The sequence below is a fragment of the Gopherus evgoodei genome, chromosome 9 (genome assembly GCF_007399415.2).
Source record: "Gopherus evgoodei ecotype Sinaloan lineage chromosome 9, rGopEvg1_v1.p, whole genome shotgun sequence".
Taxonomy (NCBI): Eukaryota; Metazoa; Chordata; order Testudines; family Testudinidae; genus Gopherus; species Gopherus evgoodei.
In genome coordinates this window covers 37,598,441-37,614,458 of record NC_044330.1, presented here as the reverse complement: position 1 = coordinate 37,614,458, position 16,018 = coordinate 37,598,441, and the positions used below count along the sequence as shown (strand labels likewise).

Below are 16,018 nucleotides of genomic sequence, written 5' to 3'. Positions count from 1 at the left end.
CACCAAAAATGTCCATGCATTTTGAAATATTAGAGAAGGGGGTGAAACAGAGAAAGTAGGTGTTTTTAAATAAAGACAATTTCTTCTTTTTGATTAAAAAGTAAGACCTGAAGAAGCTGGGAAAGATCCTGTGTGTACTCAGATTTCTCTTAACAGTGGGATCACATCCAGGTAGTTCCAGTGGGGTTGAGTTACACACAGACACACACACACACACACTTTTAAAATACAGTGGCGAAGAGGAAACACTATCCCACAGCAAATCTACCTAGTGATTTGAATGCCCCCTTCCTGGGAGAAATACAATAGCATGCCTGTTGCATTGGGTCTGACATTTTAAACTCTTTTCTTTCCAAGTCCCCACTGCACAAGATTCGTGGGCTGGGCTAGGACTTGGTCTGTGAATATTTTCTGACCAATTCAGAACCGGCTTCAGCCACCAGATACTTGTCAGTTTTAGTAATAGAAGTGTTCTACCCCATCCCACCCCCAATAGTCATTGTTTACAGAGTGCCAGAACTGAACATGGCACTTTACAGAACAAGGCAAGATTCCAGCCCTGAAGAATTTACTGTCCGTCTCAAAGCCTCCATTCCCCCCACCCGCTCCCAGGTCTGTCAGTCCAGTAGCAAAGGGATAAAAGAGACTGGGGAAGCTTTAGGAAGTCAGCTCCACTGCTGCAGGGACTCCACTCCACAGCCAGTCCTGCATCCATTCCCCTTTCCCTAGGTCTACCAAGCACCCACTAGACCCACCCTCCGCAAAGAAAAAAAAATCAAGTACAGAGAGAGTTAAACTCACACTGGCATGAAATCATTGTTCTACAATACTGCGTACACAACACTCATCTCTGCCCACTTCCAAACCTCTGCCTGCCAGAAGTTGGAATTGGACCACACTAGATTATTGATCACTAGATAATTGCCCTGTTCTGTACAGTCCCTCTAAAGTACTTAGCACCAGCCACTGTCAGAAGGCAGGATACTGTACTAGATGGACCATTGGTCTGACCCAGCGTGGCCATTCTTAAGCTATGTAAAGCTGCGCCAGCAGCAGGAGTGTGTCAGAGAGAAAGGACTGTCTGAGCTCTGCCACCTAGATACCAAACAACAAACCCATTAGTAATCAGTTTACTCCTCACAGCTTCCCCAAATACAAGAGCAGTAGCCCCCACCTACCCTGCAGTATCCTCCCCTGAGCCCAGGCACTCATGCTGCAGCAGGAGGATGTTCTTTCACAGCAGTATGACTTCTAGAGAGCAGCTCTCAGTGCAGTGCTCTGAGCCAGCAAGACCCTCGCTACGCCCGCCCGGACTTGCCAGTCACACTCCAGCCTGCTGCACCACACGCCTCCCTCCTCTCCACTCAACTCGCTCCTCCCCTGCCCTAGCTAGCAGCTGCTAGCTAGAAGCTTGGTCCAGAGGTCATCCCAGAGGAGTGTAAATCCTAGTCTGGGAAGCAGCTGCAGATACCTGCAGGGAGAGAACAGGAAAGATGGGAGGGTGTGTGTGTGACTTACCCATGGGGAAGAGGCAAGGGAGCTACTTGAGAAATAAAACATTGCAACCAACTCAAGGACATTTTAGAGTCAATTTATAAGCCATAGGAAGGGAAGATTGGGGGGGAAAGAAGTGGGAGGAAGATATCCAGCCAGCTAAATCCACCAGGCCAGCACTCTCCCCTTAAACTATCTTGTCTCTGGCTCCAAACCAGAGACTCCCTAACTGTGGTATATGGAAAACCAGTGAGCCGCAGACCACCTGCAGAGCTGCCTGGCCGAGTGGTGCTAGCTTCTCTTCCTTTCCAGCTATCACGCTGTATTAAAGACAGCTACCCACACATTTAATCTTTCCTAACATTCAATAACTCTTGTCGACATTCTTCATCTGGACACAGTGTAACTGTAGCCGTGTGGGTCCCAGGCTATTAGAGAGACAAGGTGGGTGGGGTAATATCTTTTATTGGAGCAACTTTTGTTGGTGAAAGAGATCAACTTTCAATTCACACACAGCTCTTCTTTAGGTCTCTGTGTAAGTTTGACAGTTGTCTCTCTCACCAATAGAAGTTGTCCAATATAAAAGACATTACCTCACCCACCTGGTCTCTGTAGTATTTCATATGAAAAGTTTTCGCACTGCAAAAAACAATAGTGTGGAAACCAAAGTTTTCCCATGGACAGTATCAATTCAGACAAAAAAGTTGGTTCTCTCACAGAAAATTTCCAACCCAAAATGTTATTTCTTTTACACTTAAAATGTCATGTTGTTTGGATGTTTTGGTTTAAAAAAAAAAAAAAAGAAAGAAACTTTTACCAGTAAGTCAAAATGTTGGTTTAAAACAAAAATCTGGGAGCGGGGGGGATTAACTGAAGAACCAAACAAAATGACATTTTAAGTCAAATTAAACAACTGATAGTTTCAAATCCGTTTAAAGCTTCCCACAGGAAACCCAAATTTTGCAGTTGAAAAATTTCAAACATGTAGATTTTTCAGCTGTAATTTCTTATGGGAAAACTTTTGGGTTTTTGACCAGTTCTAATACTAATGCAATTGCTGTGGTTGTTACAGGGTTGTTTTCTCATACTTTTGGATAAGGGAAGTTGGTTTATGGGACACTCTATTAATAATATAAATAAATAAATAAATAAATACATACATACATACATACATACCTACCTACTGCTAATTTAGCACTTTTTATCTTTCGATCTCAAAGTCCTTTTCCAAGGTCAATATCATTATCCCCTTTTTAATTGATGGGAAAACTGAGGCACAGCAATGTAATCATTCGCCCAAGATCACCAAGCAGGCCAGTAGCTGAACCAGAAATTGGACCCACATCTCCTGAGCCCCAGATCAGAGCCCTATCCACTAGGTTATACTACCATAAAAGGCCCATGGTATGAAAATGTTTCAGACCCCTTGCTCCAAAGTAAAAATCCTAGTCAAAGTACCATGCAAGGCCAGCAAAATTGATACCTGACTTCTGCTGTAAATTCTTCTTGGCCACGACTGAAGTGCCAGATTCGGAGCAGAGCTACATTGGGGTAACTGCAGTAAAGCTGATGCCTTTATTCTGGATTTACAGCAGATCAGAATGTGGTCCTGTGCTGTTATGCACAGCACTGAATGCCACTTGCACTCAGCTAACAACTTGCCCATGATCACTGCCCAAGAGACATGTCTGATCTTTAGAAATTCACACCGATGTAGAGAGAATTAAGGCTAAAGAAAACCCATCACTTTTGAACTTAACCCACATTTCCTCCCAGCCAGGCCCATCCTTCCTGCAGACTCTGCCTCCCAGCACTTCCCTTGGGGAACAGTTGTATTCCTTTCGCTTTAGTCCTTGTTCTCTATCCAGCCAAGGCACCGGAGCCCAGCTCAGCAGATAGTGAACTAGAAGTAAAAGGCATTTGCACCTGCTGCTCTCCCTCCACTCACTACCACATTTAGATCTCTTCCGAGCACAAGGTCTTGATCCAAGGATTCTCCTTTAATCTATTCTGGATTATCAGAAGTAGGCACTTCACAGATAAGGAAACAAATGTGGCCGTGTGGACTGAACACAGGACCAGCAGCTATGGACTGATTAATTCCAATTCTGCCTCTGTCATTAACTTATTGTGTTGTGGAGTGGTCTTAGGATCCGCCTCTGTTTTTTCATTTGAAAAATGAAAGGTAATGCCATGTACGTGTTCTATTCATGGAATACATGGAAAGTTAGAAAAAAAAGAAACATGTATACTCTTTCTGAAAGGTTGCAGCACACTACAACTTTATTCCTTAGAACCCAGAAATCATAGAATATCAAGGTTGGAAGGGACCTCAGGAGGTCATCTAGTCCAACCCCCTGCTCAAAGCAGGATCAGTCCCCAGACAGATTTCTGCTCCAGGTCCCTAAATGGCCCCCTCAAGAATAGAATTCACAACCCTGGGTTTAGCAGGCCAATGCTCAAACTACTGAGTGATCCCTGCCTCCCAAACACACACACACACACACACACACACACACACACACACACACACACACACACACACACACACACACACGCACCTACCTGAGAAGCACAATTCTACCCACCGTGCTCCAGACTGGCTCTTGCAGACTGACTGATGAAGACCCAGCCCACAAGCTTCCTTACAGAGCCCTTGGTCCAACTTGCAGGAGAGATTAACCCCTTACAACTTAAAGTGAGTGCTTGTAATTTCAGCACAGTTTGTAACACACCACATATTGCCTACCCACCACACAAGGGAGTTGAGAAAATGAGCATTAGTACAGTGCCTGGAAGATGTAAAACATATGAAGTGTGAAGTAATTCAGCAAAGATAGCAGGAGGAGCAAATTCAGTTTTATTACTGCACAAGGTAAGTCATGTCTGATGTGCTAAGCATTTTTGCTCTTCCAAAGTGCTCTTTCCCACTCATACAGTACATTCCATTTACCTCAGTATTGGCCAGGCTGGGGAACCCTGTTCAACAATACGGTGGTCACTGAAACAAACACCTGTTTCAAATTATATTGAGAGGTGAAAATGAGTTGAAACTCGCAGCAAGTGAAACAAGAAGCACTTATGTATCGAACAGCACAGCTGAGCATTCATTTACTGTGCAGAGCTTCAAAGAGCGAGCTTTAAGAAAAATGAATGCTCAACAGGGAAATGGGTACAAAAGGATGAATGCAAAATAGCGCTAAACTATGGAAGAAATCCAAGGAGACCATCTAAAAAAGTTTTAGTGCTGGCATAGCCACTTTGTTTGTGGTCACATTATTCCATTGCTTGAAATCCCTATGCTTACTCTCTCAACCTTCTCAGCATTAAAATTAACTCTCCATCTTTTAATTCCTACCTCAAGGATTGATTACACAACTCACCCTTTTCTCTAGAATCCTGCTGCCATGCTGCAGTTCTCTAAGCACAGGAGTTCTCTTCTCCTCACCTCCATGAGTGTATAAAAAAGCCATACTTTTGATCATAGCTGTGTGTTCACTCTGTGTATTGTGTCTCAGGAAGCAGAGGACAGGCTATACAGGCAGAAGCTCCAGGTTAGAGCTGGCTTCCTGTACAAATGGGCCTGAGCCAAAATGCTAATGATCTGAAAAAAGAGAGACACAGCACTAGAAGTTTCAGAATGCCCTTGACAAGTAGTGTCAGAGGAAAGGGAAGCTCAGAAATCTTGGTGGCAGTGACCAAAGCAAAGCTGGGATTTCAGCATCTGTCTGTGTAACAATTCTGTAAATGGTATGTAACCTTCTACATCTCCCTAGTCTTTAGTCTTCCTTTCGTTTGCACATTCCCTCTCTAATCTATATCCTGGTTTAGATTTCCCATCATATTTCTTTCTGCTCTCTGGCATGGGGTGCCAGCAGGGATTTTCTCACCTTCTCATTGAGCTCTTGTGATGAGAAGCAATGGGAGTTCTGCAGCAAGGAAGGAGAACACTAGAGACAGGTGCCAAAGCTGTTAACTCTCTTTCCCTGAGACAATGGGAGATGGGAGCACTGGCTAGGGGGGCATCAGGGTTTAGCTCAGTCTTGTTCAATGCTCTGCCGTGGTTTTCAAACTGCGGGCTGGGCCTCGGGCTGAAGCCAAAGTCTGGTTCACCCCTGCCCATGGTCATGTAGTAATTTTTGTTGGCAGAAGGGGGTTGTGGTCTCCCAATGCGGCTCTGGCCTCCTGGCTCCCCAGATGGACCTATCTGGGGGAGGGGAGGTCCTGTTGTCTGTACCTGCAAGGCCTGTCTTGGACTGTGTTCCTGTCATTCCCAATAAAACTTCTGCTTTACTGGCTGGCTGAGAGTCATGGTGAATCGCAGGATGCTGGGGGTGTAGGGCCCTGACTCCCCCACACTCCATGACACACATTATCTCTGCATGTTCTAGCAAACAGGTGCTGGAATACTACACTCCAGGAACAAGATTTATTCAAGTAATAGATATTAAAATTAGTTAGACAAGCTGTGCACAGGCATTTAAGTACTTTATTAGCTGCATTTATAGTAAAAATGTCCCTGTCTGCTTCTTGAAAAAAAAAAATCAAAGAGCAGCAGTTTAAAAGAGCACCTAAGGCCCATTTTCAAAAGTGACTAAGACACTTAGTAGCCAAAGGTCCATTGAAAGTTTCAGTTTCTGAAAATTTTACCCAAGTTTGCCTGAATTGCTTCCTGTGAACTCTGTGGAAATATAGAAATTGATCAGTTGTGGTGGGTGTTTTTAAAAGGAATTAAGAACCACCAATGAAAGGCATATCAAGACCCAATGGCTGGAAGCTGAAGCCAGATGAACTGAAATTAGAAACAAGGCACACATTTTTAACAGGAAAGGTGATTAAACACTGGAGCCAACTACTAAGGCAAGTGGAGGATTCTCCATCTCTCAAAGTCATCCAGAAAGGCATCGAATTTTGATTTGAACACATAGACTCATAGACTCAGACTCATAGGTCAGAAGGGACCAATCTGATCATCTAGTCTGACCTCCTGCACAAGGCAGGCCACAGAACCCCACCCATCCAATTTTATAACAACCCCTATCCCAGGACCGAGTTATGCATTAACCAAAGCAAAGTTCTGCTTTAGAGGGAGACAGAAAAGGCTGATCATATCTATCTATGAATTAAAAATATCCTCTGAATAATTCAAACAAATTTCTGTTCCCCAAACTTAGTGCAGAGTTTTAATATTTCCTTGTTGATTGTTATATGTACTTGCTCCTTTCCAGAGTGCTCGTAGGTATCTCAATAGATTAATCTCTGAATGAGTCACGTGGAAATCAACATCCATCATCAAAAGTCAACGTGATTGTTACACTGTGATGAGACAGATGTGTGTTGTTGTCATTTACAATGTCTCTAATGGCACAAAATAGCATTATAGAAAAACTGCATCCTGTTACCATAGAAACAGCTCTTCTCAGTACAGAACACATCAATCACTAACAACAAATCGCTGCTGTATATTAGTATCATCAAGGAACTCCACTGAGATTTGGATAGAAAACTGAAAGCAGTACACTCTGGTACATAAAAATGGAAGTGAAATGAGGAAATGATACAAAAGCACAAAGGAATATAATTCATAACTGGCATTGCACGGTATTAGCAGTGAATAATTTTATAATTACACTTGAGATGACAAAATTTGCAGACTGTTGTGCTCTGGAAGTTCCAGAAATGCACTACAAAAATAAAAGGGGAGTTTTTGCAGATGTAACTGCAAAAAAGTTGTGCTCAACTACGACATTTATGAGAAAGATCTGTATGAATCAGACTGCATTTTTGTAAAAACCACAGGTGGTATGAGAACAGCCATACACTTAGCATAGCTGAAGCAAGACAGTAGGTTGTGCACTCATCAGGCAATATCTACACACCTTGGATATGCTGAGATACAGGGCATTCTCTGATCCTTCCATGTCTTCACTGCTCACCATGCTAGTACAGGGGGAGAGTTAACATATTTAACTGATTAACAATCCAGGTTGTGGGCCCCACTGTCCAAAGTCTGTCTGTAGCCTCCTCTTTGTCAAGGGTCAGAGCTGGCACAGCCACAGAAATGGCAGGACCAGCCCACATGTGTTGATTCAGCACTTCAGTTGGGTAGTCCCCAGGCAGGGATCTCAACTGGAATTTACCGCTGCTAAACAATGCATACGTAGGACCTGATTTTCAGAGTTGCTCAACTCCCACGGCTCCCAGTCACGTCACCTGGAGCTATAGGTGTGCTGGGTATCTGAAGTGAGTCACTAAGGGTGAGATCCTCAAAGATATTTAGACGTCTGCCTCCCATTGAAATCAATGTGAGGTAGGCCTCTAATCCCATTGAATATCTGGGCCTTATTTTGTAAATCTCTCCCGCCAAGCCCTGATCTGTTGTTGCTCCTGTTTGACCCTCACTATTCTATCACAACCCCTGCAGTTTGTGTGTCTGGGTTATTTAAGCTGGACAGGATCACAGGAACAGTTTTACGCATCATGTGACATCTTGTTCTCTCTAAAAGTGGTTATTGTTTCCTAAGGGTACGAAGGCAGGTTGCTCTCAGCGAAAATGGCTACATCCAAAGATGGTGTGTACTGTGTCTTTAATGTTGTAACCTGAAGCCAGGAAGGAGGGTGGCACGGAAGTTTGTAGCTCAGCTGCCAAATTTTGTTCTGCTACTTGTGTGACATTTTATGACAATTATTTAATGTATTAATCTGAAAATGTAACCCCCTTTGGAGTTTGTCACCTCCTGCAATGCTGGACTGAGTCTCTAAGGGTACATTTGCACTGGAACAAAAGACCCACAGCACAGCCACGGCTGGCCTGGGTTAGTGACTACAGTTTGAGCTGGTCTAAAAATTGCTGTGTAGAAGTTCAGGCTCAGGCTGGAGCCCTGCCTCTGGGACTCTCCCACTTCACAGGATCCCAGGACCTCAGCTCCAACCTGAGCCTGAATGTCTACACAGCAATTTTACAGCCCTGCAGCCTGAGCCCAGTGAGCCCGAGTTAGCTGATCCAGGCCAGCTACAAGTGTTTAATTGCTATGTAGACATACTCACAGGGATTTAACCTATGGACTACAACAAACAATGGCTCCAGGGCCTCCTGGCACCATTTCACAGCCTGCAGAGTCTGGGGAGGGACAGCCTGCCTGGGAGAGAGCCAGGGAGGGTCCTGGGGCTGGTGGTACAGTTGTGAAGTGTTAGGAGGTGGGGAACATGTTTTATTAATGTTTTATTATTTATTAGCTAACCATAACTTTTTCCTTCCCTAGAGCCTTGTTTCCTGTCTCCAGGAAGTTACACTGTTGTTTTTGAGCGTGGCACTTCACTTGGTGGGGTGTGTATTTTGTTTCTGCTGTACTGGGTAGTTAAGAGTAGCAGTACCAGTCATTTTTACAAGGGACAGCACCCCTGTGTCCCAGGCACAGAGAGGCGTCGCCTTGACTGGAGGTGCCAGATGTCGCAACAGAGAACCAGGAGCCAACCCAAGCAAGGAGGGGCGGGGAGAAGCCCCTCAGATTAGCAAGCACCAGGATGGAGGCTTGAGCCTCGTCTCTGGGGAGGGGCTACAGATATTTACATATACGCATCTATATGTAACACATCCTGCCCCAAGCAATGGCAAGGGGTAGGGCACAGAGCTGCACAAGACTTGGCAGCTCTAGCTAGGACAGGTGCTTGATAGTATTGGGTCAGGAAAGGGAAAGGAGGGATGGCTAGTGAGTGCAAGGGACCCCCTGGGGGAATGTAGAAGTACTAGTACTCCTGAAGGAGCATGGTGCAGGTATCACATCCCTCACCTTGTGCTGTTTCTGCTTCCACGTTCTCTCCTCCGGCCCGAAGTGACACTACCCATTGTGGCAGCTAGAGTGCAAAACGTTTTCAGCATTGCTCCGAGGAAGCAGGGGGCCGGGAAAGGTTGACCAATCAACAGAACAAAAAAAGCCAAGTGGTACAGTCATATGGTGCCCTAGAACCAGCCTCACTTCCAGCTGCTGCCACCGCCTCCCGGCTGGTTGTTCTCTGCCCTGCTCCAGCTGGGAGAACAGTGAATACACCAGGCTGGCTACTCACCAGGTACCACAACAGCTTCTACCAATGCAAAGGCTGGACTGCAGGCAAATGTCTGCAGCCACATGCACATCTCCACTGAGATGCAAGAGCGTGTGGCAGGGTGGTCAAATGCTCAGTGTTGCATGAGATGCATGACTTGTGACAGCCTTGTAGGAAGAAGCACTTCAGTGAAGCAAGAGAGGGTAGATGTTGGGCTAACACCATTTTCTCTCATTCCAAGTACTTTGTTCAGTGCTAGAAAGTGACTGATTCTTTCCCATGCTGCTTGCTCTTCTCGATACCTTGCCAACCCGGCAAGAGAGCAAGTAGGCAAGGATGAGGGAGAAATGGGGAAAGGTAGGTCAATAGCTAGGGAGGAAGCAGAAGAACTGAGACTGCAGCTGGACAGGAAATGGTTTTCCCATCACACAAAAAATGTGTGTCTTGAATCATGGTGAAGTTGCAATCTCAAAAGTGTTCACATCACAGAGTCTGGAAAATATGTTTCATGTGAATTTCAAGCTTTTGCCTTTGTTTTTGTTTTGAAATTTTAGTTATACTAAGAGCTCATTTTGAACTGAAAAACAAAATGTATCATTTGGAAAGCGTCAATAGGACATTGACAATTTTGAAATTTTTCTTCACTCTCCTGCCCCCCCCTCCCGAAATTGGGAGATTAATTCAAATTGACCCTTTCCCATCAATACTTTCAATTTCAACAAATTGGCATTTTCTGATGAAAAATGTTTCATGGGAAAATTCCTGGCTAGCTGTAATGAAGAGGCAGTTGTGAGGCAGATACTGGGAGAAGGGAAAGACAACAGGAGGCTAGGGGACAGAAGAGTGAAACAAGAGGCTGGTAAATGCAAGACTGGAAGGAGGAAGGGGTTCTATAAAGCAGTAAAGAACACCAGCAGCTTACTGCCAATCTTGCAGTGATCACACAAGCGCTGTGGAGTTGAGGTGGGATAGGAAAGTTAAAGGGATTCCTCCTAAAAATTTTAAAAATTGGGTGAGGGTTGCTCTGCACTATTTTCTTAAAAAAACCCTCCTGGCATTTAAATTAATCCCTTGATTCTACTGAGAATTTCTTACAGCTTGAACTATTGGCCTTGGCAACGCTGCTTGGTGGCACTGTTACATATGGCTTCTACACTGAGCTCACAAGTAGAATGGGCAAAATTTTAAAAATTCAGGGGATGGCACTGCAAAGAGCTTCTAACTGAATTCCCCTCGGACAGAGTAAACATCAGTTATCTGGACTCTAGCTCTATTGCTCACTTTGATTTGGAGCAGGAGAGAGGCCTGAAAGCCCATGCAAGGCTTTGAAAATGGAGAGGTGTTTTAAAATACCAACAGTCTGACTTTCTCTGGAGGGATTACATGTTTTCATACCCATATTGCCTCCTCTCAAGCACAAAGAGTTTCTAGATATAACAAACCAAAACGCTGGAAATTAAACAGAATAGACAGGAGGTGCTGATAGTGACCATTTCCTGTCATCAATGGGATTAGTATATATGAAGTTAAGTAACAAAGAACCATGCCTTTTAAGAACCTGTCATCAAAAATTGTGCCAGGTGTTTAGAAATAGTATCTTTCCTAAAAAAAAGAGGAATAAAATTTAGGCCAAAGGTTATTCCATATTTATACTTACTGCTTACCCTAGTTGATTAGAAGGTGTTTTAATGGTCATCATTGAGGCTTCAAAACAAAAGCTGTTTTTTGAGCAATTATTTGTACTTGTGAAGCAGATGTCAAATCCATTTAATTAAAAGCAATCATGAAAAGAATCAATTTACCAAGAGAAATATACACAAGAAATATATACAATTTACCAAGGTTTTCAAGTGACCAGCGATTTTGAGTGCACAATTTCAGACACCTTAGAAGAGCATGATCTTCAGCACTTTCTGAAAGTCAGGGACCTTTAATTGGCGAGATAAGTTGGGCACCTAGAAAATGAGGTCTGAATAAGGGTCTGGATCAGAGCAAGAAACTAAGAAAAAGGTTTGATACAATCACATGTACCTTATCTTAAAGCAAGATGAACCAGTAATAAAAATAAAAGATAGGGGAAAGGGAGGAGCTATTGATTATGAACTAATCCACATTGTGACACAAAGAAGGAATGCAGCAAGGGTGGTACCCCAAATATTGATGAAACAAAATGAAAGTCAGCGGAGTCAATTAGACAAGAGTAGAAGCTGTAAGGACAGGAATTCAGGACTCACGCTACGCCACTGGATTAAGTATATCTCTGCATTTCAAAAATACAATGACAGGAAGTCTGTGTCTAATCTACATCACTCCAGATACTGTATCTGTATTAGACTGGGAGAGTACAAAGCTGTGTCCCTTCTACCACTACATTCCCCTTCTGTGCATGTAGCTCAAGAGACAAAAGTCAAAAGAAGTGGGGAACAGGTGAAAGAAGGAGGAAAGTGACAAATGTGGCAAATGGTGAACTGGGGTTGAGAAATGGATAGTCCTTAATGAGCTTTATTGAAGTAGCCCTTAGAAAAGTGTGAAGTTCAGAAGTAACAAAAGAGGAAGGGGATAGGGAGCAGCAGGAAAAAAGCAGAGAGCAGGGTAAATAATGAGACCATCTGACTAAGGATTACTGGATATGAACTTTTGGGTAACTCAGGACTGCCTGGTTCTAGAGCAGAGCCAAAACCTCTTGATGCTAACACTAGCAGAAAATCTGGAGATGCCTAAGTGGTAAATCAACTTGTCAAGGGAAGAGAGCCCTAAATTAAACCATTCGCACGATGGTACAGCAACACCAAGCACAGAGGATAACCAATGCTGTGTTAAGCCACAGAGTTTCGTACTGGTGGCCGTTTTACTTGGTATCCCAAAATGCACTTCTCTACTGACCCTGCTGTAGGATTCTCCATGAGCAGTGGATTCAATGATTATTCTATTACTCCATTGCAAATATGGTGTCACTTGTAAATACGACTTAAATGCCACATACCTACAATGTAATATGAGTGTGACAACTTACTGCAAGACAGCTAGCTGGACCACAGTTTATTAGTAGTTTTAATTTCACTTTTTCAGAAGCTTTGGAAGTGCCTTTTGCCACCTTCTTTTAAGGACTCTTCAAGCTAGAGTGTAAATTAACATGGAGGTGAATTAAATCAGGTAATTGTTTGGGGGTATGCTTTGAATGGGAAGAGTAATGTGACTGGGGATTGTCTCAACATTTGCTGTGCTTGGAATGAAAAGAGCTTTTTGCACGGTGGATGGTTGTGATGAACTTAAGTTGTCCAATATGTAATAAAGCATCAACAATAAAAATATCACTGCAGCAAGTTCAGGTATACGGTATTAGAGGGGTAGCCATGTTAATCTAGATCTGTAAAAGCAGCCAAGAATCCTGTGGCACCTCGTAGACTAAGGGACGTTTTGGAGCATGAGCTTTCGTGGGTGAATACCCAGTTCGGCAGATGCATGCAGACATGCATCTGACGAAGTGGGTATTCACCCACAAAAGCTCATGCTCCAAAACGTCCCTTAGTGGCATCCTAAGGTGCCACAGGATTCTTGGCTGCTTTTTCAGGTATACGGTACTTCTTTGTTACCAGAAATGGACCTGCAAACTTTCCTCTCACTAGTGGCATTAAATGTTACTAGCTTCAAGGGATCAACACTAGTCTGAATTCTCACTCCAGTAAGAGAGGCCTGGGAAGAAATGAAGTTGCTTTGTAAGCTTGGCTCGCACTGCTGTGTTGACAACAATGTCGCTTAGCAGTAGCATGTTCTGTCACATAAACAGATTAGAACAAAAATCTAGAAGCATGTCTCTGTAACCTGTTTAACAAACTTAAGTGCACCTACCAAACATAAATGGACTGGTTACATCAGCTATATGGATGTTGCTATGTGTCAGCTACTGTATGCTCCACTTACCATGAATTGACATCATGTCGCTGTTTTCTCACAGTCATTTCTTACAGTTCTGAGTTCCGTGTTAGTTAAGTGTCCACCAGCTACTCTCGTCTAAAACTACATTATCCAATTCTCTCAAACTTTCATTTCTATCAGAGTAGATACATGGCCAAGGCAGAAGTGAATTTGCTTTGCAGAGATTCAAAACACTAAATGCATTTTGTGCATTAGCTCCATCAAGTTGTTCAATGTTCTGAAGAACAGAAGTTGCAAGTCAATGGCCCTCCAAATCTTTCATTCTGCAGAACACTGTATGAGGAGAGATGCTCCTGTGGACCATCTCCCCTCCTAACCCCACACTGCATGCTTCCAAAATACTTCCTCTTGTGCTTACAATTTCAAGCAGAGCTGTCAATTAATCACAGTTAACTCAAGCAATTAACTCAAAAAACATTAATCACGATTAAAAAATTAATCACAATCAATTGCACTGTTAAACAGTAGAATACCAATAGAAATTTATTAAATATTTTTGCATGTTTTTCTACATTTTCAAATATATTGATTTCAATTACAAAACAAAATACAAAGTGTACAGTGCTCACTATATATTATTTTTATTACAAATATTTGCACTGTAAAAATTATAAACTGTAATGGAATCTCTTTACTGTGAAAGTGCAACTTACAAATGTATATTTTTTTGTTACATAACTGCACTCAAAAAACAAAACAATGTAAAACTTTAGAGTCTGCAAGTCCATTCAGTCCTACTTCTTGTTCAGCTAATTGCTCAGACAAAGACGTTTGTTTACATTTACGGAACATAATGCTGCCCCTTCTTATTTACAATGTCACCTGAAAGTGAGAACAGGTCTTGGCATGCTACTTTTGTAGCCAGCATTGAAAGGTATTGGTATGCCCCTCCATGCTTCAGCCACTATTCCAGAGGACATGCTTCCATGCTGATGATGCTTGTTAAAAAAAAATTGTGTTAATTAAATTTGTAACTAAACTCCTTGGGGGAGAATTGTATGTCTCCTGTTATAGCAATCTTGGATGATGATCCAGCACGTTGTTTGTTTTAAGAACACTTTCACAGCAGATTTGACAAAACACAAAGAAGGTACCAATGTGAGATTTCTAAAGATAGTTACAGCACTCAACCCAAGGTTTAAGAATCTGAAGGGCCTTCCAAAATCTGAGAGGGATGAGGTCGCAAGCATGTTTTCAGAAGTCTTAAGAGCAACACTCTGATGCAGAAACTACAGAAATGATTTACAAAAAAAGAAAATCAACCTTTTGCTGGTGGCATGTGATTCAGATGATGAAAGTGAACATGTGTCAGTCCGCACTGCTTTGGATGGTTATCGAGCAGAACCTGTCATCGGTGTGGACACATGTCCTCTGGAAAGGCAGTTGAAGCATGAAGGGATATGTGTCTCTTTAGTGCATCTGGCACGTAAATATCTTGCAACACCATCTACAACAGTGCCATGCAAACACTTGTTTACAATGTGAATTGAAAATGACAAGAGGTGGGCAGCATTATTGCCTGCAAATGTAAACAAGCTTATTTGTCTGAGCGATTGGCTGAACAAGTAGGACTGAGTGGATTTATAAGCTCTAAAGTTTTACAATATTTTATTTTTGAGTGCAGTTTTTTTGTACATAATTCTACATTTGTAAGTTCAACTTTCATGATAAAGAGATTGAACTACAGTACTTGTATTAAGTGAATAAGAAAACTTTTTTTACTGTGCAAATATTTGTAATAAAAATAATCATATAAAGTGAGCACTGTGTGGTAATTGAAATCAATACATTTGAAAATGTACAAAACATCCAAAAATATTTAAATAAATGGTATTCTATTATTCTTTACCAGTGTGATTAATCACAATTTTTTAAATTACTTGACAGCCCTAATTTCAAGTAATACCAGATCTAGTAATATGAGTCAGGATTGTAAACTACACGATGATGATGCTTTTCCCAGCAACCACACCAGCCACTCATTCCTGCCAATCTTCTCCAACTCCATAGTTTTCTATACCCCCTGAAGAAAAAAAAAATCTCGGCTGCCTCACTCCCTTGTCCAAGTAGCCAGCCACAAGCCCACTCCCTTAGCTCTCACTGGGCTGTGCCTAATAAGAGGAACCTTACTTGCCCTACCTCCAATTTGTGTTGGACAACTTGAAGGATGTGGAAGGGCATTACCGCTACATCCCCAGCTGTTAAGCACCTGAAAAATTACGAAGAACACTGCCCCAGGGGAAACTGAAACCTACTATTTGTGCCATGCTAATATCATGGTGCTTGCTAGTTACCTCGCTCTGCTCTTCTTTAGACGGAGGGGCAAGTCGTCAAGCACTGACCACAGAGTAGCATGTAGCGTTCCCACAAATGTAAAGCAATTTGTCACTTATTTTCACAATAACTCCTGATGGGGAAAATAAATACCACAGTAGTAAATATCAACATTGAAAAAGAGAAAGCACAAAGAGTCCTTAGATGCTCAGTCTTTCAATCTTAGTTCCTTATATATAGCATCATATGTATCCAAAACAAACTTTTCTTC

General features: G+C 42.6%; 1 protein-coding gene across 2 annotated transcripts in view; it reads right to left on the bottom strand.

The window, feature by feature from the left end:
• The window catches only part of FAM124B (family with sequence similarity 124 member B), a 45,401-nt gene extending 29,579 nt beyond the window's left edge, over positions 1 to 15,822 (bottom strand). The window contains exon 1 of one of the 2 annotated variants that reach the window (XM_030576374.1): positions 15,768 to 15,822. The gene's annotated coding sequence lies outside the window, so the exon portion shown is untranslated. Of the gene's footprint in view, positions 1 to 1,178; positions 1,296 to 15,767 lie in introns of those variants that run through there. The other variant, XM_030576371.1, reaches the window with a different exon arrangement.
• Between the last annotated feature and the right edge of the window lie 196 nt (positions 15,823 to 16,018).